The sequence below is a fragment of the Lepisosteus oculatus genome, unplaced genomic scaffold (assembly GCF_040954835.1).
Source record: "Lepisosteus oculatus isolate fLepOcu1 unplaced genomic scaffold, fLepOcu1.hap2 HAP2_SCAFFOLD_103, whole genome shotgun sequence".
NCBI lineage: Eukaryota > Metazoa > Chordata > Actinopteri > Semionotiformes > Lepisosteidae > Lepisosteus > Lepisosteus oculatus.
Window position 1 is genome coordinate 399,065 of NW_027167655.1, and position 22,135 is coordinate 421,199.

Below are 22,135 nucleotides of genomic sequence, written 5' to 3' on the forward strand. Positions count from 1 at the left end.
GTGCCCCCTGCTATGTGCTGATGTGCAATTTTAACGCATGCAGTTAGTAAGGATCGTACTGTTGTATGGTATTATATATAATGACATTATGGAATAGGATGGGGACAGGCCTGGCATCACGGGGGGAGGGAGGAGTGTTGCCCCTTCAGTTTTGGGCAAAAAGATTTACCTAACTTAATTTGCGCCCTAAAAAAATAGTTGTACTTGGTCAATGGTCAGACAACACTAAATGACACGAACAGTCACTCAGTCTGTTTGATGGGCAGGAGGGCTATCCGTCCAGGAACTGCACATATCAGTGTCGTTATTGAGTGTCAACATTACGATCCTGTTTGCTCAGGTGGACCGATTCCTTGCAGTAGTTTATCATTATACTTAAAATCTTTATATAACTAGGACTAGTTATAGCAGTCTGTGCTTTCTGTTGGTTTTACAACATTTTTTTCTTAACGATTCAGAACGTCCATGTAGCTGCAAAAATGAACGCTTATGGTACTTTTCGCTCCAGGCAATACAAACCGTGAGAGTGACGAAAAATGTGAAACTGAACTTCATCGCAAATACCAGATTGCTAGTCGTTATCTTCTATCATGAAGCACTAATCAATGGCATAGCTGCGAGATTTCATTTGGGTAGCTGCACCCTACAGCTCCGTTTCAACCGAAATATCACCCCCCCCCCTCAGAATTTCAGACGCCCCCCTACAGATTTTTCCCCGGGCACCGCGCACTGATGGATGACAGGGTGTCCAGGAAATGGTATCAACTTTTCTCAAGAAAATAAAAATAGAAACTCTATAGGCACTCAAACATTTTACTGTTTTTTTTTCAGGCAGTAAATTACGTAAATTACTGCTTCGACACGTAATGGCATTATAATCAAGTGCAGGAGCTGAGGGCTTTTGTTTTGTTTCGTTTTCCATGGCGTTCGTAAGCACGCAAATCAAAGGCAATTCCTGCGTCTAACACGAATGTAAATGCTTTTGAAAGTGCAGTGTGGTGCAGCTTGTAAAATCCTTGTCCACATTTGTGGTTTGTTGATGTTTTTCTGTCTGCCAAAGTTGCATTTTGACATCCAGACGGGGAGACTTTATCATTTGAACGTGAAGCCAGCCTTAAACCCTCTGAGGCGTGTCTGTCTGCCGGCACGTATTTTGTGAAAGGTTTTTTTTTTTAACTGAGAGCGACTTTGAAAAAGTTTCCGTAGCCACCTCGCACTCCGTGTTAGATTATAGGAGGAATGCGGCGGCGGCGAGCTCGCTGTAGTCGTGGCCGAGTGATTAAGGCGATGGATTCAAAATCAATTGGGGACTCCCCGCGCAGATTTGAATCCTGCCGACTACGGCGTCTGCCGCATGTCGCCTTGTGCCTGCGCGGCAAAGACGAAGTGCTGCTTCTCCTTTCCTGGTACTATAAGAACGCTAAATCGCTTGGCTCTGCTGTCATGGAAATAAATTCTTCAGATAACCACACATTTCGCGTTCGCACCTCTGGTGCTCTACTTATGCCTTTGAAAACCTAATGAATAAAGCTGAAAGAACCGACACAATATGTAGGTGCTCGTAAAGCACGCAGTAAAGAACTGTTAACAGCAAAGGTTTCAGTGGGTTAACTGAGGAGAAGGCGTGATCGCTAATTGTTGACTTTGTATTTGGTGTTAGAAACACTCTTACTGTGCATGACGTGCAACAAATGTAGCCACAGAAATTGCATCACGCTTTCATGTATGCTATCGCAGACACCAACGTTGCCTAGATAGAAAACCGAAATAGCCGTGGGTTTGCTTGCTGGTCTGAAGGATCTCTCTTCGAATCTCTATCATTTGTCAATGGAAGTAAAAGGCGCTGCAATTTCATACGTTCAGAATGAAACCCGCAGCTGTTGTTCGACTTTATTTCTTGACTAATTACAACTGAGTGTCGCATGAGCAGTTACGTAAACTTGTCTGGTATATTTGAACAAAAATGCCGTTCTTCAATTAAAACTAACAGTACATTGTCAGGGACATTCAGTTCTATACAAACAAGAGACAGACAAGATAATATTTCTACCTTTCATGTGGACTACGTGTTGACTTACTGATCGGAATAATTGAAAAGTTCGGGTTCATAGCCGATGCAGTGCATGCTAATTAGAACAGCAAAGCTGAGCTCTCAGCACCGTACTGAGCCCAGGTGTTTTTCTAAAGCTGTCAGGTGCAGTTCATTTACATGAAGGAAATCTCTTACTGGGTACTATTACAATGCAGTAAGTAGCACAGACTACTTAGGGAGTAGCCCGATGCATTTAAAAACAACCCGAGCCAGGCAGGAGTCGAACCTACAATCTCCTGATCCCTAGTCAGACGCGTTATCCAGTGTGATACTGCAGGACTGTAACCCAGTGAGATCAGCACTGCAACTAGTAAAATATTACCCCCGGTCCATTCTTTTCCAAAAGTGAGAAACACCTGTTTTCTACATTTTGTCTGTTTTAAAACATTATCTTCCAAAGCATCATAAAATTGTCCCTTCTTCCAGACTCTACTTCTCTCTTGTAGTAGTACAGCAGACCTTTCCAGGTGAGCAGATCACAGAGTCCGAAATGAGCTTCCTCCATCAAGCAAAGTACCTGAACATGACGCTGTCTTCATAAAAGCGCCCCTGTAATAAAGAAATTAAATCCGAAATCAAGAGGGCAGCACAGTGGGCAAAAGACATATAATATTCGTCTATTAAACGCATACCTTAGACGTCTAAATGTGGTCTGCAATTCGTCTAGAATCTCTGCACTGTGTACGAAGTAAATTATTTTCGCAGTAATTATTTACATTAACGAAGAGCATAACGCGTGTACTGTATACACTGCAAGTACAACCCCCCTCTCTGCAGGAGTGCTGGCTGTGACGAATTGAAACGGTTTCACGGGTATTTTCAAAGTAGGAGGCGAGATTTCCAGCGAAAGACACCCCCCCTCAAAAACCCAGTAAATACAGTACTTACTAGTTAAAGGCTAGGCTCCCGACTACGGCGAAAGGAACCCTTCTTTCATTAGAAGACAATGAACATATTTTAGCCCTGAATGAATTAATAGCAAACATGGTTTACATAAAAGACATTTTTCCAAGAAAGTTTAGCCTTTGTCACTAATGAAACCACTAAATAAAGACATAAATATAAAAATCTTAAGATTTTTAAAATACATGACTTTGCTAAAATTTATTTGAAAATAAAAACAATTACAACCGCCAGGGGAGAGAGAGAACAGGGGAGGGATGTTGGTTTTGCATAAGGGGCGGGGCTATGGAAATTAGGTCTGTTTGGGAATGTGTAGTTACATTTTCTGGCTGTTTGTGAATTATCGTTGTTGAGTATGGAGTGTTGAGGTATTGATTTTGTGTAATGCTTTATGTTGAAAATTGAGGTTGATTTTGTTTATGATAAACAGGATAAACTGGGATGGGAGGAAGGTTTGGTTTTGCATAAGGGGCGGGATTATGATAATTGGAGGACTTTGCGAGAGTAAAATGGTTTGATTATTTGATTTTGTATTGTGGTTGTTATCTATGTTTTTGGTTGGTATTATGTTTATATGGTTGTTTTTGTTGGTTGGTTGTTATTATGGTTATTAATAATACGATCTATAGTTGAAATCTGAGCCTAAATAAAAAGAAAAAGCAAGTGATTAGGTTTATGAGCAATCTAATTACTTATTCGTTTAAAAAGCTATATAAAATAAAGTTTATTATTAATTTGCTGGACAGAGCGGTGAACATTATTATGCATGAGACAAAGATAACGATCCTGATCAGTTTAGAAATCTGTGTACGCTGTAAGGTTTTTACTTCTTAAACTTTTAAAATACACGTTTAGAATTGAAAGAAATCCTCTTCCTGGTATAGCACACCAGCACGTCTTTTTTCTCCAATCAGAGGGGTGTCAGATGGTGTCAGCCAATCACCATTCTGCGTTGGGTAGCAACGGGTGACTGTTCTCAGGCGGAAGATGTAAACAGCTTAATGTTCGTGTTAAATAATTTTTTTTAATTAAAATTCATTCTATACAGCAATCGCATATTTGGGTACCGTTTCATAAAACTTTCATGCTTAAAATGTTTAGGGAGAAATGGAAGACTGGTGTGTATTTTTTCTTTAAACTACCAAGACCAGCCATACACAGTACAGTTTACATACATACAGTAATGTTTATGTTCCTAAATTAATATCGTTTATGACCTTCAGATGCGTTATGCTCCTCTTCTTTTTATGCTCAGCTACTAAAATTTCCCTTTAGTGGTAAAATCCATATAAATATTCAAAACTAAGCGGATTAAAATGTGGACAGCAAAGACATTAAATGATTAAATCTTTGCACTACCAACCAATGCACCACGAGTGCCCCTGTCGGTCATTTTGGCCAGCCAATCACTTGTCCTGCGGTACCCTCCGGTGCCCCGCGGTGGCTTGTGGGTAGGTTACTGTACCGCGGGTTTTTACCGCGCATTTTGAATGGCTGCATCTATTAAACGCATACCTTAGACGTCTAAATGTGGTCTGCAATTCGTCTAGAATCTCTGCACAGTGTACGAAGTAAATTATTTTCGCAGTAATTAATTTACACGTGTATAATAAATATAGTAAATATAATAAATTAATTACTGCGAAAATAATTTACTTCGTACACTGTGCAGAGTGCCGTATACTCCTAGTTGCGGCACACACGATACATACAGTAAAAAGCCTCAGGCACTGTGTTAGATGTGTTTTCGATGTTATATATGCGTTTATTCATGTCGTCGATTTTACGGTTGCAATTCGACGTTGATTATACGTTGAGGCGACGTATATATACGTATAGCCGTATTTTCGCCATAAATATACGTATATTCGACGAATCAATGCCCACTGGGAAGGCGCATTGAAGGGTGCACCCCCATCATTAATCGTTGCGCCTCTGTGAAAGGAAAGCTCTTGAGCAGTCGTTGAAACAGCTCGGATGAAACACTTGATTGCTTCCATGTGCATCTGGAGCCCATTTCTTATTTTCACTTCACGCCGCCCAAAGCATTTCTAAAACAGGAGATTCGCGTTTGGGAATGCGCCCTGCCCTACAAATAAAACAGGTCTACGGGTCTGAAAGCTGCTCCACGGAAAACAGTTCTGTTGCGCTTTTGATCAAAGGGAGATTCGCTGTTCTTACTTTTTGATGACATAACACCCAAAGGGGCTTCTTTGGAGCTGTATTCCAACCAGCATCCTAAAGTTTCTTGGCGGTATCCTTTACAGTCCTCTGTTCGGTCGACAAGGGACAGAAGGGGGCAGTTTTCCTCACACATACAGTGCAATGTACTGTAGTGTTCCCGTTCATTGAATTCGCAGTTCTGCATCAGACCTCTAACTCGTTTCATTAGCTTGGATTTAAGCCACGAAGCAGGCTTCTACTGTATAAACGTCTAGAGGAATCACAAACTATTTGAGAGGCCATCATCCCAGGGGGAACTGACAAAGTCTATCCCTAAACACCTAGCGCAGTCTCTCAAGAGACTGTCAAAAATCGCTTTCTCCGTTTGCATTGCAAGTAAGTGAAAACGCGGTCTCAACCCAGAGCCACTTGGCAGCAGCGGCACGTAAATACTGTTACTGTCACTGCTCGATACCGATGTTAGCCTACTATACCATGTTCAGCCACCGCTAGAAACTGCATGGCTCTAGTTCTGGAGCAAACGACAGGAGGGCCAACGTCGAACGGGCACACATGTCAGACATGGAAACCGACGAGAGTGGGATTCGAACCCATACATGCAGAGCACAATGGATTAACAAGCCATCGCCTTAACCACTCAGCCACCTCGTCAACAGAACTGGACTGTCCCAACTGAGTTGGCGCGCTCCAGATGATCTTTTTCTTTTTTTTCCCTCGTACTCGAGGGTCATTTTCCTGTTCCACATGCGATTTCAACATTTTCCTTGGGAGATGTCAAGCCAGCAAGCCACTGCTGTGGTTCAGTGGCCAGTGTGGAGTTCAGTGGCCCTGTTGTACACAGAAAGCACATTGAGCTCCTTGGACATGAAAAGTTCCAGATAAAAGCCATTTGTCATCCTTTCTCTTGGTGTCGATGTTGCTATTGTATGTAAAGGTGGCAACTTGCTCAGCGAGCAGGCGGAGCACACACCGAATGCAGATGTGTCTGAGTGGTGTGTCCAAGTGGCTGCAAAAGGACAGCACTCCCGGGGCGCCGTGGCTTAGTTGGTTAAAGCGCCTGTCTAGTGAACAGGAGACCCTGGGTCTGAATCCCAGCGGACAACCGCTAGACTTAATTAAACACAAGTATTCATTTCCTGTCTTTAACATGACTTGTTTTTCTTAAAATGGATGCAACTTGCAAAACATGAAATACAAACCTTGCTAATCAGCGCTAGCAGCTGGCAAAAAAAAAAGAAGTCAGCAATGTTTTTTTTCTTTAACCTTAACCCTGCTAATGGAGAAGAGTTAAACGACCGAGTCTATGCAGCTTAAACGGTGCGCACGTCGGGTTCTTAGCTGAAAGGGTGGTAAATCACGCTCACCCCAGTCCTTAATCTTTTAAACAGGATACAAAATTGAACCTAGTCGCCACATCACATACATCCTGTTCAATGATAAAAAGGTAACATCTATCCTCACTCCAGAGTAAATCTCACGTTGAGGGCATATTTTTTTTCACTTTACCGTGAATCGGGCTCGGCTGCACAGAGGAGAGAGGACGGTGACAGGGGAGTCACACGCTGGCGGTTTGAATACGCGGAAGATCACTGAGGGATCCACAGTATATGGACCCTCCGTGCGCCATCAGTCCACACTCCGGACTCTGAATCCTGCCATCCGAGTTAAGATCTCGGCGGAACCTGAGGCGCAGTTCTTTCTTAAAACGTAATCTGGTGAGCATTTCTAGAATCGTACTTGTATAGATGCAGCCTTTAATGTGTTGCTAGGTTAAAATTGATGATTTCTTGAACTTCAGTAGGAAACTGCCCTCTTGATTTCGGATTTAATTTCTTTATTACAGGGGCGCTTTTATGAAGACAGAGTCATGTTCAGGTACTTTGCTTGATGGAGGAAGCTCATTTCGGACTCTGTGATCTGCTCACTTGGAAAGGTCTGCTGTACTACTACAAGAGAGAAGTAGAGTCTGGAAGAAGGGACAATTTTATGATGCTTTGGAAGATAATGTTTTTTTTTTCTTTGAAATCGAAATGAATCAGAATATCAGTGCAAAAGACAAACTCTTGGTTTGGTTTAAAGAGATATGGTTTTAAAACAGACAAAATGTAGAAAACAGGTGTTTCTCACTTTTGGAAAAGAATGGACCGGGGGTAATATTTTACTAGTTGCAGTGCTGATCTCACTGGGTTACAGTCCTGCAGTGTCACACCAGGGCCAGTGGCGCAATGGATAACGCGTCTGACTACGGATCAGGAGATTGCAGGTTCGACTCCTATCTGGCTCGGGTTGTTTTTAAACGCATCGGGCTACTCCCTAAGCAGTCTGTGCTACTTACTGCATTGTAATCGTACCCAGTAAGAGATTTCCTTCATGTAAATGAACTGCACCTGACAGCTTTAGAAAAACACCTGGGCTCAGTACGGTGCTGAGAGCTCAGCGTTGCTGTTCTAATTAGCACGCACTGCATCGGCTATGAGCCCGAACCTTTCAATTATTCCGATCAGTAAGTCAACACGTAGTCCACATGAACGGTAGAAATATTCTGTTGTCTGTCTCTTGTTTGTATAGAACTGAATGTCCCTGACAATGTACTGTTAGTTTTAATTGAAGAACGGCATTTGTGTTCAAATATACCAGACAAGTTTACGTAACTGCTCATGCGACACTCAGTTGTAATTAGTCAAGAAATAAAGTCGAACAACAGCTGCGGGTTTGATTCTGAACGTATGAGATTGCAGCGCCTTTTACTTTCATTGACAAATGATAGAGATTCGAAGAGAGATCCTTCAGACCAGCAAGCAAACCCACGGCTATTTCGGTTTTCTATCTAGGCAACGTTGGTGTCTGCAATAGCATACATGAAAGCGTGATGCAATTTCTGTGGCTACATTTGTTGCACGTCATGCACAGTAAGAGTGTTTCTAACACCAAATAAAAAGTCAACAATTAGCGATCACGCCTTCTCCTCAGTTAACCCACTGAAACCCTTGCTGTTAACAGTTCTTTACTGCGTGGTTTACGAGCACCTACATATCGTGTCGGTTCTTTCAGCTTTATTCATTAGGTTTGCAAAGGCATAAGTAGAGCACCAGAGGTGCGAACGCAAAATGTGTGGTTATCTGAAGAATTGCTTTCAATGGCAGCGGGTCCAAGCGATTTAGCGTTTTTATAGTACCGGGAAAGGAGAAACGGCACTTCGCCTTTGCCGCGCAGGCACAAGGCGACGTGCGGCAGACGCCGGAGTCGGCAAGTTCCGAACCTGCGCGGGGAATCCCCAACGCACTTAACCACTCGGCCACGACAAAAGCGAGCTCGCTGTCGCCGCATTCCTCCTATAATCTAACACGGAGTGCGAGGTGGCTGCGGAAACCTTTTTAAAGTCGCTCTCCGTTAAAAAAAAATACCTTTCACAAGATTCGTGCCGGCAGACAGACACGCCTCAGAGGGTTTAAGGCTGGCTTCACGTTCAAATGATAAAGTCCCCCAGTCCGGATGTCAAAATGCAACTTTGGCAGACAGAAAAAACATCAACAAACCACAAATGGTTTTTACAAGCTGCACCACACTGCACTTTCAAAAGCATTTACATTCGTGTTAGACGCAGGAATTGCCTTTGATTTGCGCGCTTACGAACGCCATGGAAAACGAAACAAAACTAAAGCCCTCAGCTCCTGCACTTGATTATAATGCCGTTACGTGTCGAAGCAGGAATTTATGTCATCCTACCACTGCAACACGGGGAATAGAGAGAAATGAGTACACGCTACGAATTGTCTCTAATCAGTCCCTACAGTTGTAAGGCGCCTGGAAGCGTGCACCCCCATCATTAATCTTTGCGCATCTGTGCAAGGTAAACTCTGGAGCAGTCTTTGAAACGGCTCAAAGGAAACACGTGATTGATTCCATGTGCATCTGGGGTTCATTTCTTATTTACATTTAATTCAAGGGAAAGGCTTGGGTCAGTTTCAGACGGCCTCCAACAGCGAGATTCAAACGCCCCACCTTCAGCCCAATCTGCACAGCCAGAACGCCAACGGCTCCTATGCTCTCCGGGGTGCGGTTGTGACCCCGTAACCTAAAATGTTGGTGGCAGACAAATGGAGACTAACAGGTGACGTCCTAGGACATGACTACATTGTGGGGATGGTGACCATTGCTTGGAAAAGAGTGCGAGGCCCCTTTAGAAAAACATTTTGTTAACAGGCATTCTGCCTCAGCCTAAACACCTATAGCTTGCAAAGCGCATGCTATTAGACAGGCACCTCTGCAAGACCTTAAGAGTCTCTTAAACTAGTGATAGTAAGGTGTTCCCAATGGGCGATGTTCGGCTTTCAAATCATCTCTCCGTGGAAGCGCCGAGATGCAGCTGTTTAAGGCTTAGAAGCAGCTGACTGTTTTACTGCCTAACTGATCACTGTCAGTCAGGGAGCTCAGAGGTGAAAAGCCTGTCTGAGAGACAATTCGCTGTCGATCAGTTCAATATGTTCCGTACCAGCTCGGCGCACCTGAGATCATCTTGGTAGCCGTGTAGCTCAGATGAGTGAGAGCGTGTGTGTGTACCACCGTGATTGGATGCCGGTCCTTCTCAGGTCACAGTAAACCTTCTGCTGCCTAACTTTCCTAATTTTGGGGATCCCTTTGAAAAAGCAAAGGAAAAAAAAACTGGCTCTTCATCAGCGTGATCGACCCAACCCAGTGTGCCCCAGTGGCCTAATGGATAAGGCACTGGCCTCCTAAGCCAGGGATTGTGGGTTCGAGTCCCATCTGGGGTGCTCCTGTCCCATTTTGAGCATACAAATGTCTTTGTGGTTTGCAAAGCTACAACTCCACCTTACTCAGTGAGCGTCTCTGCTTTTCTCTCACATACAGTTGGGAGAAAAACTTTTGTAAACAGCCCTTCGGAATGATGTGGATTTCTGCATGAATGGCTCCTAACATGTGATCTTATCTTTATCTAAGTCATAATAATTAATAAAGAGATTCTGATTTAACAAAGAACACACACCCAACATTTGACATTGCTGTTTCTTTATTGACCAAATGGTTTAAACAATCAAGGTCATTGATGGAAAAAGTACGTGAACCCTTATATTAAGGAGCTAGTGGAACCTCCTTTATGACAAAAACCTCAACCCCCACTTTCTGTAGCGGCTTGTCAGACCTGAGCAGCGGTTAGGAGGTATTTTGGCCTATTCCTCTATGCAAAACTGTTTCAGTTCATGTATATTTTTGGGATGTCTTGCGCTGAATGGCCTGCTTCAGATCACGCCACAGCACTTCAATGGGATTGGGGTCAGGACTCTTACTTGGCCATCCCAACATACAGAATTTCTTCTGTTTCAGCCACTCTGTTGTTGATGTACTCCTTTGTTTTTGTCATGTTGCAAGACCCAGCGTCTTTTGAGTTTTAGATCACAGGCAGACACCCTGACATTCTGCTGTAGAATTTCCTGATACATCTCGGAATTCATCGGTCCCTCGATGATTGCAAGCCGTACAGCCTCCGCCATGCTTCCCAGGTGGGATGAGGTTTTGGAGTTGGTATGCGGTGTTTTGTTATCTCCAAACATAACGCTGTGCACATTTACCAACAAGTTCAACTTTTGTCACGTCTGTCCACAGAACATTGTTCCAGGAGTTGTGGAACATCCATGTGGTCTTTAGCAAACTTGAGAGGGGCAGTGGTGGTTTTTTTGGGGGGGAGAGCAGTGGTTTCCTCCGTGGTGACCTCGCATGATCACCACTCCTGTTCAGATTTCTTCTTATGGTGGACTCATGGACACAGACGTAAGACAAAGTAAACCACCTGTTTGCTAGATCCCATCCCCACTCAGCAAGTCAAAGATTCCCTCGAAGGACTGGCAGGACCTATAATTAGTATGATGAATGCATCGCTTGCGTCAGGCGTCGTACATGATCAATTTAAGGTAGTGGTTCTTAGACCGCTCCTTAAGAAGTCAAATTTGGATCCACAAGTTCTTAACAACTACAGGCCTGTCTCAAAGGTCCCATTTCAATCTAAAAGTCTTGAAAGAATAGTTGTTGCCCAACATCAAATGGATTCAAATAATATACTTGAGAAATTTCAGTCTGGTTTCTGAAACTGCATTAACAAGAGTCGTAAATTATATTCTCTTAGCTACTGATGCGGGGAATGCAACAGTGCTAGGAATGCAAACTTTAGGTTGCGCTTCTTCATGCTGCATCATTGGCATGAGTGGAGCTTTTTAAACGTCTGTACTTACTGCGCCCCATAAGAAATCATTTGTCCCTGTTCAAAAGAGATTGTGCGATGTCCTGCAGCGTTCGCAAAGCAAACCTTTGACAGTTTGAATAGAGGAATTTATTCTGCTTCCTGTGCGTGCAGTAGTTACAAACTTGAACGTCTTTACACGATCTCCTGCAGTTTTCAGTGGGCGGGCTTTGTCAGATGGCTTGGAAAAACACACTGTGTTTCGGCTCGGGAAACATCATGAGCAGTGTCCTGCATGTTTTCTGTGTATAGCTGTCTTTTAACGCATACAGAATTCATTCGAAATCATTGATTTCTCCAATTAACAAGGGTCCCTTAAATGATGAGTCAAAGTAACATCTAATCGGATTAGTTTCCTTAGAGCTGGTTCAGAGTTTGCTCAAGAGTTTACCTATCACAGATGCGCAAAGAAGAATGTTGGGGGTGCACGCTTCAAGGCGCCTTACAGCTGTAGGGAGTGATTCGAGACGATTCGTGGCGTGTGCTCGTTCCCATATACCATACGCCCCGGCGTGCAGTGCTAGGATGACGTACAATACCGCTTGGGCACGTAACGGTGTTATATGCAAGTGCGGGACGTGAGGGTTTTCGTTTGTTCATTTTGTTTTGCTCTGCTTTGCTTTGTTTTGCTTTCCATCGCGTGGGTAAGAGCGTAAATAAAAAGGCGATTCCTGCGTCTACCACTAATGTAAGAGCTATTTCAAGTGCGACGTGGTGCGGCTTTTCAAATGCTTGTGGGCATTTCTCTGTTGTTGATTCTTTTTTTGTGTGTAACAAAGTGGCATTTTCATGTCCGGACGGGGAGACTTTATCATTCCGACATGAAGCCACCCTTAAGTCCTCTGAGGCGTGTCTGTCTGCAAGGCTTGTATTTTGGAAATGTTTTTTTGAAACGGAGAACGACTTTGAAATAGGCTTCCGCCGGCGCCTCGCGATCCAGGTAAGATTGTAGCAAGAACGCAGCGGTGGTGGGGCTTGCTGTAGTCGTGGCAGAGTGGTTAAGGCGATGGACTAGAAAGCCATTGGGGTCTCCACGCGCAGGTTCGAATCCTGCCGACTACGTTATCCGCCTCCAGTCGGTGTGTTTCGGCGCAAGCAAAGAAGCACGCCTCTTTGCTGTTCCTGGTGGTTTTAAAACGCCCAATCGCTTGTACCCGCTGCCTTGGAAATAAGTTCTTCAGCGTCCGCGAATGGCATTTTGCAGCTGGAAGCAGATGTCGACGCGTTTTGCACAGAGCACCAAAAAAGCGTCTTTTTTGAAGGCCCAGGCACTGAGCATTGGTGGTTCAGTGGTAGAATTCTCGCCTGCCACGCGGGAGGCTCGGGTTCGATTCCCGGCCAATGCAGTGGCTTTTGCAGCGAGCGGCTCCATCACTTGCATCCCCTTGCAACTCGCAACTCAAAAAACCCACTGAAGCTAAGCAGGTGTGAGCCAGGTCAGTACCCGGATGAGGGTGAGCTACAGGGAAAAACAAAGCTTCCAGCTGGAAGCGGTGTTAATGGTGCCGGCGGTGGGGCGCTCGCCCTGAGGTCTGTGCGGGTCCCAATGCCCCAGTATAGTGACGGAGATGCTGTGTTGTAAAAGGGCGCTGTCTTTTGGATGAGATGTAAAACCGAGGTCACAGCGCTCTGTGGTCATTCAAAATGACCACCAAAACCTTTGACAAAAGCTCTTGGTAATTGATGGTCTTCAATAATGCTTCTCCTTTAGGTACATTTTAAATCAGCTGAAAAATGCTGTGAAATGGGGGGGCACTTCAGGCCAGTGTAGGATTTGGGTTACAAGAACCATGAAACTGCACGAGAAAGCCCTTACACTGAATTACAAGGCTTTCTATTCAAAGGAGGACAAAAGAAATTCCCTGAGTTCGATTTTTTGCAGCACAGAGAGGAGCACTGTTGTGAGGCTGGTTAGCTCAGTTGGTTCGAGCGTGGTGCTAATGACGCCAAGGTCACGGGTTCGAGCCCCGTACTGGCCAGGTCCTTTTCTCCTCTCTTACCAAAGCTGTTAGGTTCCTTTCCGTGGTGAGAGGGGTTGTCATGCAACGCTGCCACATAGTGCCGACAGACAAGAGTGTTGCGGGAGAAGAGAAAAGTGTTTGAAGATTTAAGAGTGTCTTAGGTGGAGCCAAAATCAAGTGTCACAAATACAAGTGGGAGGATTTCCAATGTTTAATATGGTAAAAATAAGCGGAAGTTATCTGCCGGTCCGGCACAGTCTGCCATGCTTTTGTCATATACTGTAAAGTGGTGTCGAACTGGGTGTCGAACTGGAGCCTCACCATTTGCATATGTGAGGCTCCAGTTATACATCGAGTGTCACATTAAATGACAAAAATGAAGAGAGTTAAAGCAGCTGGAGAGGTTTTCTTACAACTTTTGAGCTGACACAGTTTTGGAAAATGTTTCCTTCACGCTGCACTGTACAACATAGGCAGCCAAGAGTCTCCAAAACAAAACAGAATTGACAGATAGGAGAAAATTCCCACTCATCCTGAAGTTCCCAAAATCCAGCACTGAGCGTAAACAAAGTGTCTAAGTAGCGTGGGAATGCTAACCCTAACCCTAGCTGGAGTTTGAGCAATCCAGCACTGAGCGTAAAAAGATGAGTCAAAGTAACGTCTAATCGGATTAGTTTCCTTAGAGCTGGTTCAGAGTTTGTTCAACAGTTTACCTTTCACAGATGGGCAAAGAAGAAAGTTGGGGGTGCACGCTTCAAGGCACCTTACAGCTGTAGGGAGTGATTCAAGACGATTCGTGGCGTGTGCTCGTTCCCATATACCGTACGCCCCGGGGTGCAGTGCTAGAATGACGTACAATACCGCTTGGGCACGTAACGGCGTTATATGCAAGTGCGGGACGTGAGGGTTTTCGTTTGTTCGTTTTGTTTTGCTCTGCTTTGCTTTGTTTCGTGGTCAAGAGGCGTAAGGTAAGTCGTAATCCAGGGAGAACACTGGTGGCAAACAGTCCGAGGTGAGAGGCGAGGTCCAAAGTCAAAAAGGCAGAAGGGGAGTCCAATATCCAGAATAAACGAGGTAATGGAAAAAATGCCAGGTAGAGCTCTCAAGGAATAGACTCAATACTGAGCAGCGGGAAGCAGGTAAAGATGGTAAAAATAGCACTGTGTACCGCACGGTGGAGTGTGTGCAGGTGGGTTAACTCGTGCGGCAGCGTTTGTTAATAATCACCCACTGCTGGTGCTGATTAGATCGCTTAAGAGTTGGTCTTAACTGCCTGGCGGTCATGACAAGCTCCTCTTTAAGCTGTGGTTTAGTTTTGCAATCGTATTTCTAGAGCAGTTATTTATGGGGGTGGGTGGGTCTTTCACAGAGGCTCAGGACAAATCCCCCACATGAAATTTTACTGTGTGCGTTCAGACAGTCACAGGTCAAGAGCCAGGCAGGAGGACAATGGACAGAAGAGCCAACGAACTAAAAATAAAAGAACGAATATGAAAAAGCCACCATCTTTTTCTTTTTGACATTTTCCGACTTTCATGCAAGCCAGGACAAAGTTGCTCGTAGCTACTTGTGGATTCAAATACTCTATCGAGTGCTTTGATGAGTTTTTGCAATTTGATTGTCGTCCTGTCAGCCTGTTTCTGTTTTTTTTTCAATCTAGGGATGGAAAGTATGAGGGAAATGATGGAGCAATCAATAACCGCTCCGGAAAAATGGCAGAAAGGAATGGTCCGTCACTAAGGACATTTGTGAAGCAGAGGAGTGACATCACCACAAAGGCGACACATTCTGCTGATGGTTTTGGTGAATAATGATTGAGGCGCGTTAAGAGAAAGGTAGCTGTGTCAGCATGCGTAGGCTGCAAAGGATCAAGCAAAGGTTTACTCCATGCTGAAAAGAGAAGAAAAGAAGCACAATGTTTCGACTGTGGAGCCTTCTGCACCATCTTCTTTAGCGGTGATGATGTTTACATTGGAAAAACTGAGACATGCGTCCCTGGGTGGCCTTGAACCACCAACCTTTCGGTTAACAGCCGAATGCGCTAACCGATTGCGCCACAGAGACTGACGGCCGCTTGTGCTCTCTACATTTGCAGGTTTATGGTCAAAGAAAACAATCACTTGCGCTTCTTGCAGCCGGCAATCTTTTTCCACTGACAACCAAGAAATGGATTTCATCTTTCACAAGCTGTATGGATTTCTTCAAAAACAAGTTATTCCAGAAAGGAAATGAATTCTTGCATTAAACTGAACCAAGCTGTACATGTTTGTCTGAAATGAGACATTCGGCACAACAAGACACGGAGAGAGGCACTGCTGGTATTCAGACCCAGGATCGCCTGCTTACTAGGCGGGCACTTTAAGCCACTAGGGAACAGCACCAGCGGAGCACCGCGCTTTTACAGACACTTAGACACATCTGCATTCGGTGTGCACTTAACCTGCTCTCTGAGCCCGTTGCCTCCGTCCCATTTAATAGCAGAACTGACGCCAAGAGAAATGATGAGAAATGGCATTTATCGGGCACTTTTCATGTCCAAGGAGCTCAATGCCCTTGACACCTCCCCAAGGCGACAGAGCTGTGCATTCTTTGGCGACACCATTTTTTCTTTTGTTTAATTTCTATACTTATTGATAGAATAAAAACGATATGTCATGTACTGTAAGGGAAATGTCTCTTTTCATGGGGAAAGCTAGCACCAGCAAATGTTGTGTTTAGAAGAAGTGATTTAACATGACACGTGACCTAATTTACCGGAGCAAAAGCTCACCCAGCAAGCCCTGCTTTACTTCTACAGGAGAGAAGTACTGTAGAGTCTGCTAGATGTTCAGCTGGGTAGCTACTTCAGCATGCCTCGGCTGCAAAGGATCAAGTAATAGGTTTATTGCATGCTGAAAAGAGAAGAACGGAAACACAGCATTTCGACTGTGAGGTCTTCTCACACCTGAAGAAGCCTCACACCTGTAAAAGGCTCCATGGTTTTCTTTCTTCTCTTTTCAACATGGAATACACCTATTGTCTGCAAGATGTGACAATTTCATGGTGTTTTGGAAGAAAACCTTTTTTCTTTGAATTCAAAATCAATCGGAATTTCAGCACGACACATCAACACTATTTCTGTTCTCTGTGGTAGAGTGCAAGCGCATGTTCCATGGGCCAGTGTCGTAATGGATAACGCGTTTGACTTCGAATCAGAAGATTGTAGGTTGGAGTCCTGCCTGGCTCGTGAGGCTTTTAAACCTCTCAGGTTCCTCGGTAACAGGTTGCCGTCATGTATATGAACTATAAAAAAGCATTTGCCACAACCCGTAAATTAGCACGCAAGTGCGGGCTAGTTAACACAGAACTGTATGGAGATCATCTCCAGCTCCGAGCTCAATTGCAATGAAAAAACATGCAGAACAGAACTGGAGAGCAGCTGAATTTGTGCTCAGTAGGGTGGGGAGGACTCAGCATTGCTATTGTTCTAATTATTATGAACTGCAGGGGATCTGAATCAGAACATGTCAGTTAGTTTGATCATTGCGTCAATATGTAGGCCACGTTAATATAGAATTATTACTTTGTCTGTCTCTTCTTTGTATATAGCTGAATGTCCCTGACAATTTCATGTTGCCTGCGATGTGTCCCCTCTCCCCACAGCAGTGGCAGATGACCAGCCGTCATCGCTCCCCCAGCATCGTCGCGCTGGGCGTCTCCTCCTCCCCATCTGATTCCCCGTGCGCCCCTCCGTTGGCGCCCACCGGTTTCCTCGAATACGGCATCAGTCTGCTCAGCCAGAGCCAGGGCCTGCTCCAAGGGGACCAGTGCGGCCAGCATCACGTGGCACTGCACCTCAGTCGGCGCCGGGGCCAGGAACGCCTGGAGCGCTATTTCCCGGTGGGCCTCCTCCGGGAGAGTAGGGTAACCCTGGCGGGCTAAGTAGGCCACGTCTGCGGCTGTTACCTTCACTGTTACCTGGATACCTCTTTATCTAGAACTCACTCTTCCCCCTGCCTGTCTGGCTTCTTTTAATCCTTCTGTGCCCGGATTGCAGCGGGTAAGATATTTTTCCAAGAAAAAAAGAGAAATTAAAAAAAGAGAAATTTCACCAGAGCCCCTGCTCATGTCTAATTTTTAGTTTAGAAGGATTCAAGCAAGATTTTGGATGAAAGGCAGCGACCTTAATCAAGCCCAAATCATAATTGAACCCATTCAGAGCCTACATTACATTTTAGTGTTTCATTCTGAGCAGAATGCCCTCACACCTGAAGAAGGCTTGCGTTTTCTTCTCTTTTAAGCATGTGTACAATGCTGTAATACAATTTAAAATAATTAAAAGTTTAAAAAGTATCAACTAAACTCCATTAATATCGAGTGTCTTTTATACAGCTTTTATACAGCTTTTAAGTATAGATTACACTTTTCTAAAATGTATTTAAAAAATAAAAACGATTACTAATCTAATCTTTCCACGTTTGATCCCAAAATCCCAAGAAAAATTAATCTAAACTAGGAGAAAGCTATGCTGAAAGTTTATTAATATACTTAGAAGACAAAGATAACAATTTATGTTGCATTTGTCTGATTGTGAATCAAAAAATACATTTAATTAACTGCTCTCAGTGACAGCTGACAATCCTCCATACACTCAAGTGAAAAATTAGTAATGCCAATGTAAACGTCGTATTTACAATTTGTTGATAATAGAAATGTTAAGTTCTCTAAAGCTTTTTGAGGCAGCAAAAGATTTGAACACCCTATATTGTAATGAGCTGCTGAGCTGAGAAAGGGTTATGTTCCTGCTGTCAGAGGGGGTGGAAAGTGCCCGCGGTTATTTAATTAGTATTACAATTCACACTGATTCCCTTGCAAAGGTATGGACATAAGAATATTCGTGCGTGGTCAAAAAATGGCATTAAGCACTTAAAATTAATATGGTTAATAAGAGTAAACTGGAACATGCTGTAACAAGATCGGCTAAACTGGGATCTATCGCTTACGCCTGAAATTGGAGCTGCTGTCGCAGTGAATAGCGACTAATAAGTCTGTCTTTCTGTGGGGGGAAGGGAATCTGATCTGATCTGCAAACCTCCAACAGAGCTGTTCAACTGGTTTTTGTCGGGCACATCAAGTGTCAGGTGTAAGCGATAAATATATTTAGCTGAAAAGCTGTACAACGCAAGACATTTCAGTACTCTAGGTTTCGTGAAAAAGCACATTGTGCTGCTGTAATACAGTTTAAAATAATTAAAAGTCTAAACAGTATCAGCTTATGTATGGGTTGTAATTTAAAAAAAGTCAAAAACCGCACTCAAAATGCAATTTAGCGCTTTCTGGCAAGAGGAGACACCCAAATTAATAATGTAACATGCTACTGTTTGTGCATGGATATAGTTATAATGCTATTTCCTTAGACACGTGATTCCATGTTTTATTTTGAATCCCCGGCGGAACCGGGCATCCATAAGAATCAAGTACTGTAACAGGTTTATTCTATACTGAAAAAAAAGAAGAAAGAAAACACATTCCATAAGAATCAGCGCCTTTATATAGCGCCTTTAAAGGTGGCTTCTCAAAACGCTTTACAGGATAAAAACAACAATAACAACAACAACAACAACAATATTGTGTTTCATTGCACTTTGACAGATTGTCTTTAAATCAACTGTTGATTTAAAGTTTGACAGTAAATGTTTATATTGTAACGCATACAGCCTCCATTTCTTATTAAAAATGTAGCCTAAGAGGGGGGGTCTGCTCTCACAATCCTCCATATACTCAAGTGAAAAATTAATAATGCCAATGTAAACATCGTATTTACAATTTGTTGATAATAAAAATGTTAAGTTTTTTAAAGCTTTGTGATAGTTTACCCAGTTTACCCATTGTTATTAAAAATGACTTGGATTCGAACATGTTGTGATATTTAGAAATATAAAAGTCAATTAACTGTCAATTTCCATATTTATGTCTTTATTTAGCGGTTTCATTAGTGACAAAGGCTAAACTTTCTTGGAAAAATGTCTTTGCTGTCTTGCTGATACGTTAAGCTTTCTAAACTCAGCCACAAAGTCATGTGACTGATTTTTCGCCCTGTTTCGTTGGTTAAACGCAATGATCACAAGCACCACCATGGTAACTGGGACATGTAGTTTTTAATTCAGATTGAATTATAACTGTACGTACTGTAGCGGCGAGGCTTATTAATAAGACAGAATTAAGTGTTGCTGTGCTTTCCCAAATGAGGCCCCATCTCCCTCTTCATCTCTGTGGTGCAGTAACAGAGAAGCTATTCATGCAGACTGATTTAAAGATGTTTTCTTTTGATAAGGTACAGCTCCCAAATGGGGATGCACTTAGCTAAGCCTGGCTATCATGATCAATGGTCATCCATTGGCGCCTAAAGGTCTGCAAGATTCCAAGAGAGAGCCTCATCCAAGTGGTCTACAACCCCAAGGTCAACATCACCAGAGCACCGTCGCAAGCTGAACAGCAAAGCCTGGCATAGAGCCAGAGAGCGCGGATTAGACAGCAACAAGCCTGCAACTGCTTTGTGCCCGCAGGAGATCTGAATCCCCAGAGATTGGATGAGTATTCAACTTCACTGCATGACAGCTCGAGAATTCAATTGTTATCCCAACCAGTTGATATCAATTTAATTCCTAAGAGTTATGTACTTGTTTTGAGTATCTAGTGTAGAAGTTATAACCAAGTTCATTTACGAAACGGTCTAAATGAATGATATACTGAACGTATGTCCTCTTGATATATGTAACTCTTTGTAACTGACTGAATATATACCTTTTGTATTCTGATAACCCTCTCGATAAGATCTGTTAGGTTTACATGCATATTCTATGTATTAATAAATGTATCCTCGTGTATTAGTACCTGTGTGTGTGCGTTGTTTGAGTTATGTCGCATGGTTGGATTCTAAAGCCATCAAAAGAATCAACTTTGTGATTTACTGCTATAATGAATAATTGTCTCAGTAAATCCCAAATCCTACAGAACTAGTGCCTTCAGAGAGCACACTACAGATGTTACCTATTTATCGTTGAACAGGATGTATGTGATGTGGCGACTAGGTTCAATTTTGTATCCTCTTTAAAAGATTAAGGATTGGGGTGAGTGTGATTTACCACCCTTTCAGCTAAGAACCCGACGTGCGGACCGTTTAAGCTGCATAGACTCGGTCGTTTAACTCTTCTCCATTAGCAGGGTTAAGGTTAAAGAAAAAAACATTGCTGACCTCTTTTTTTTTTGCCAGCCGCGAGCGCTGATTAGCAAGGTTTGTATTTCATGTTTTGCAAGTTGCATCCATTTTAAGAAAAACAAGTCGTTCAAGACAGGAAATGAATGCTTGCATTTAATTAAGTCTAGCCGTAGGCGGTTGTCCATAATGACCAGTTCTGTTTGAGAAGACAGAACAAAAAAGGCACCGCTGGGATTCAGAGCCAGGGTCTCCTGTTCACTAGGCAGGCGCTTTAAGCAACTAAGCCACGGCGCCCCAGGAGCACTGTCCTTTTGCAGCCACTTGGACACACCACTCAGACACATCTGCATTCGGTGTGTGCTCCGCCTGCTCGCTGAGCAAGTTGCCACCTTTACATACAATAGCAACATCAACACCAAGAGAAAGGGTGACAAATGGCTTTTATCTGGAACTTTTCATGTCCAAGGAGCTCGATGTGCTTTCTGTGTACAACAGGGCCACTGATCTCCACACTGGCCATTGAACCACAGCAGTGGCTTGCTGGCTTGACATCTCCCAAGGAAAATGTTGAAATCGCATGTGGAACAGGAAAATGACCCTCGAGTACGAGGGAAAAAAAAGAAAAAGATCATCTGGAGCGCGCCAACCCATGTCCGGACAGCCCACTTCTGTCGACGAGGTGGCTGAGTGGTTAAGGCGATGGACTGCTAATCCATTGTGCTCTGCACACATGGGTTCAAATCCCATCCTCGTCGCTCTCCATGTCTGACACGTGTGCCCGTTTGGCATTGGCCATCCTGTCGTTTGCTCCGGTTCTAGAGCTGTGCATTTTCTAGCGGTGGCTGAACATGGTATAGTAGGCTAACGTCGGTATCGAGCAGTAACAGTAATGGTATTTACGTGCCGCTGCTGCCAAGTAGCTCTGGTTTGAGACCGCGTTTTCACTTACTTGCAACGCAAACAGAGAAAGCGATTTTTGACAGTCTCTCGAGAGACTGCGCTAGGTGTTTAGGGATAGACTTTGTCAGTTCCCCCTGGGATGGTGGCCTCTCAAATAGTTTGTGATTCCTCTAGACGTTTATACAGTAGAAGCCTGCTTCGTGGCTTAAATCCAAGCTAAGGAAACGAGTTAGAGGTCTGATGCAGAACTGCGAATTCAATGAAGGGGAACACTACAGTACATTGCACTGTATGTGTGAGGAAAGCTGCCCCCTACTGTTCCTTGTCGACCGAACAGAGGACTGTAAAGGATACCGCTAAGAAACTTTAGGATGCTGGTTGGAATCCAGCTCCAAAGTAGCCCCTTTGGGTGTTATGTCATCAAAAAGTAAGAACAGCGAATCTCCATTTGATCAAAAGCGCAACAGAACTGTTTTCCGTGGAGCAGGTTTCAGACCCGTAGACCTGTTTTATTTGTAGGGCAGGGCGCATTCCCAAACGCGAATCTCCTGTTTTAGAAATGCTTTGGGCGGCGTGAAGTGAAAATAAGAAGTGGGCTCCAGATGCACATGGAAGCAATCAAGTGTTTCATCCGAGCTGTTTCA

At 43.7% G+C, this 22,135-nt stretch overlaps 6 non-coding genes across 6 annotated transcripts; 5 read left to right on the plus strand and 1 right to left on the minus strand.

Annotated features, from left to right (window-relative positions):
• Positions 1 to 1,261: 1,261 nt before the first annotated feature.
• On the plus strand, positions 1,262 to 1,343 carry trnal-caa (transfer RNA leucine (anticodon CAA)). The gene has a single exon. It is a non-coding gene; the product is annotated as a tRNA-Leu (tRNA).
• An 8,535-nt stretch (positions 1,344 to 9,878) lies between these two features.
• trnar-ccu (transfer RNA arginine (anticodon CCU)) lies at positions 9,879 to 9,951 on the plus strand. Its single transcript has one exon. It is a non-coding gene; the product is annotated as a tRNA-Arg (tRNA).
• A 2,756-nt stretch (positions 9,952 to 12,707) lies between these two features.
• trnag-gcc (transfer RNA glycine (anticodon GCC)) lies at positions 12,708 to 12,778 on the plus strand. The gene has a single exon. It is a non-coding gene; the product is annotated as a tRNA-Gly (tRNA).
• A 559-nt stretch (positions 12,779 to 13,337) lies between these two features.
• trnai-aau (transfer RNA isoleucine (anticodon AAU)) lies at positions 13,338 to 13,411 on the plus strand. Its single transcript has one exon. It is a non-coding gene; the product is annotated as a tRNA-Ile (tRNA).
• A 1,972-nt stretch (positions 13,412 to 15,383) lies between these two features.
• trnan-guu (transfer RNA asparagine (anticodon GUU)) lies at positions 15,384 to 15,457 on the minus strand. The gene has a single exon. It is a non-coding gene; the product is annotated as a tRNA-Asn (tRNA).
• Positions 15,458 to 21,264: 5,807 nt separating this feature from the next.
• trnas-gcu (transfer RNA serine (anticodon GCU)) lies at positions 21,265 to 21,346 on the plus strand. Its single transcript has one exon. It is a non-coding gene; the product is annotated as a tRNA-Ser (tRNA).
• The last annotated feature ends 789 nt before the right edge of the window (positions 21,347 to 22,135 follow it).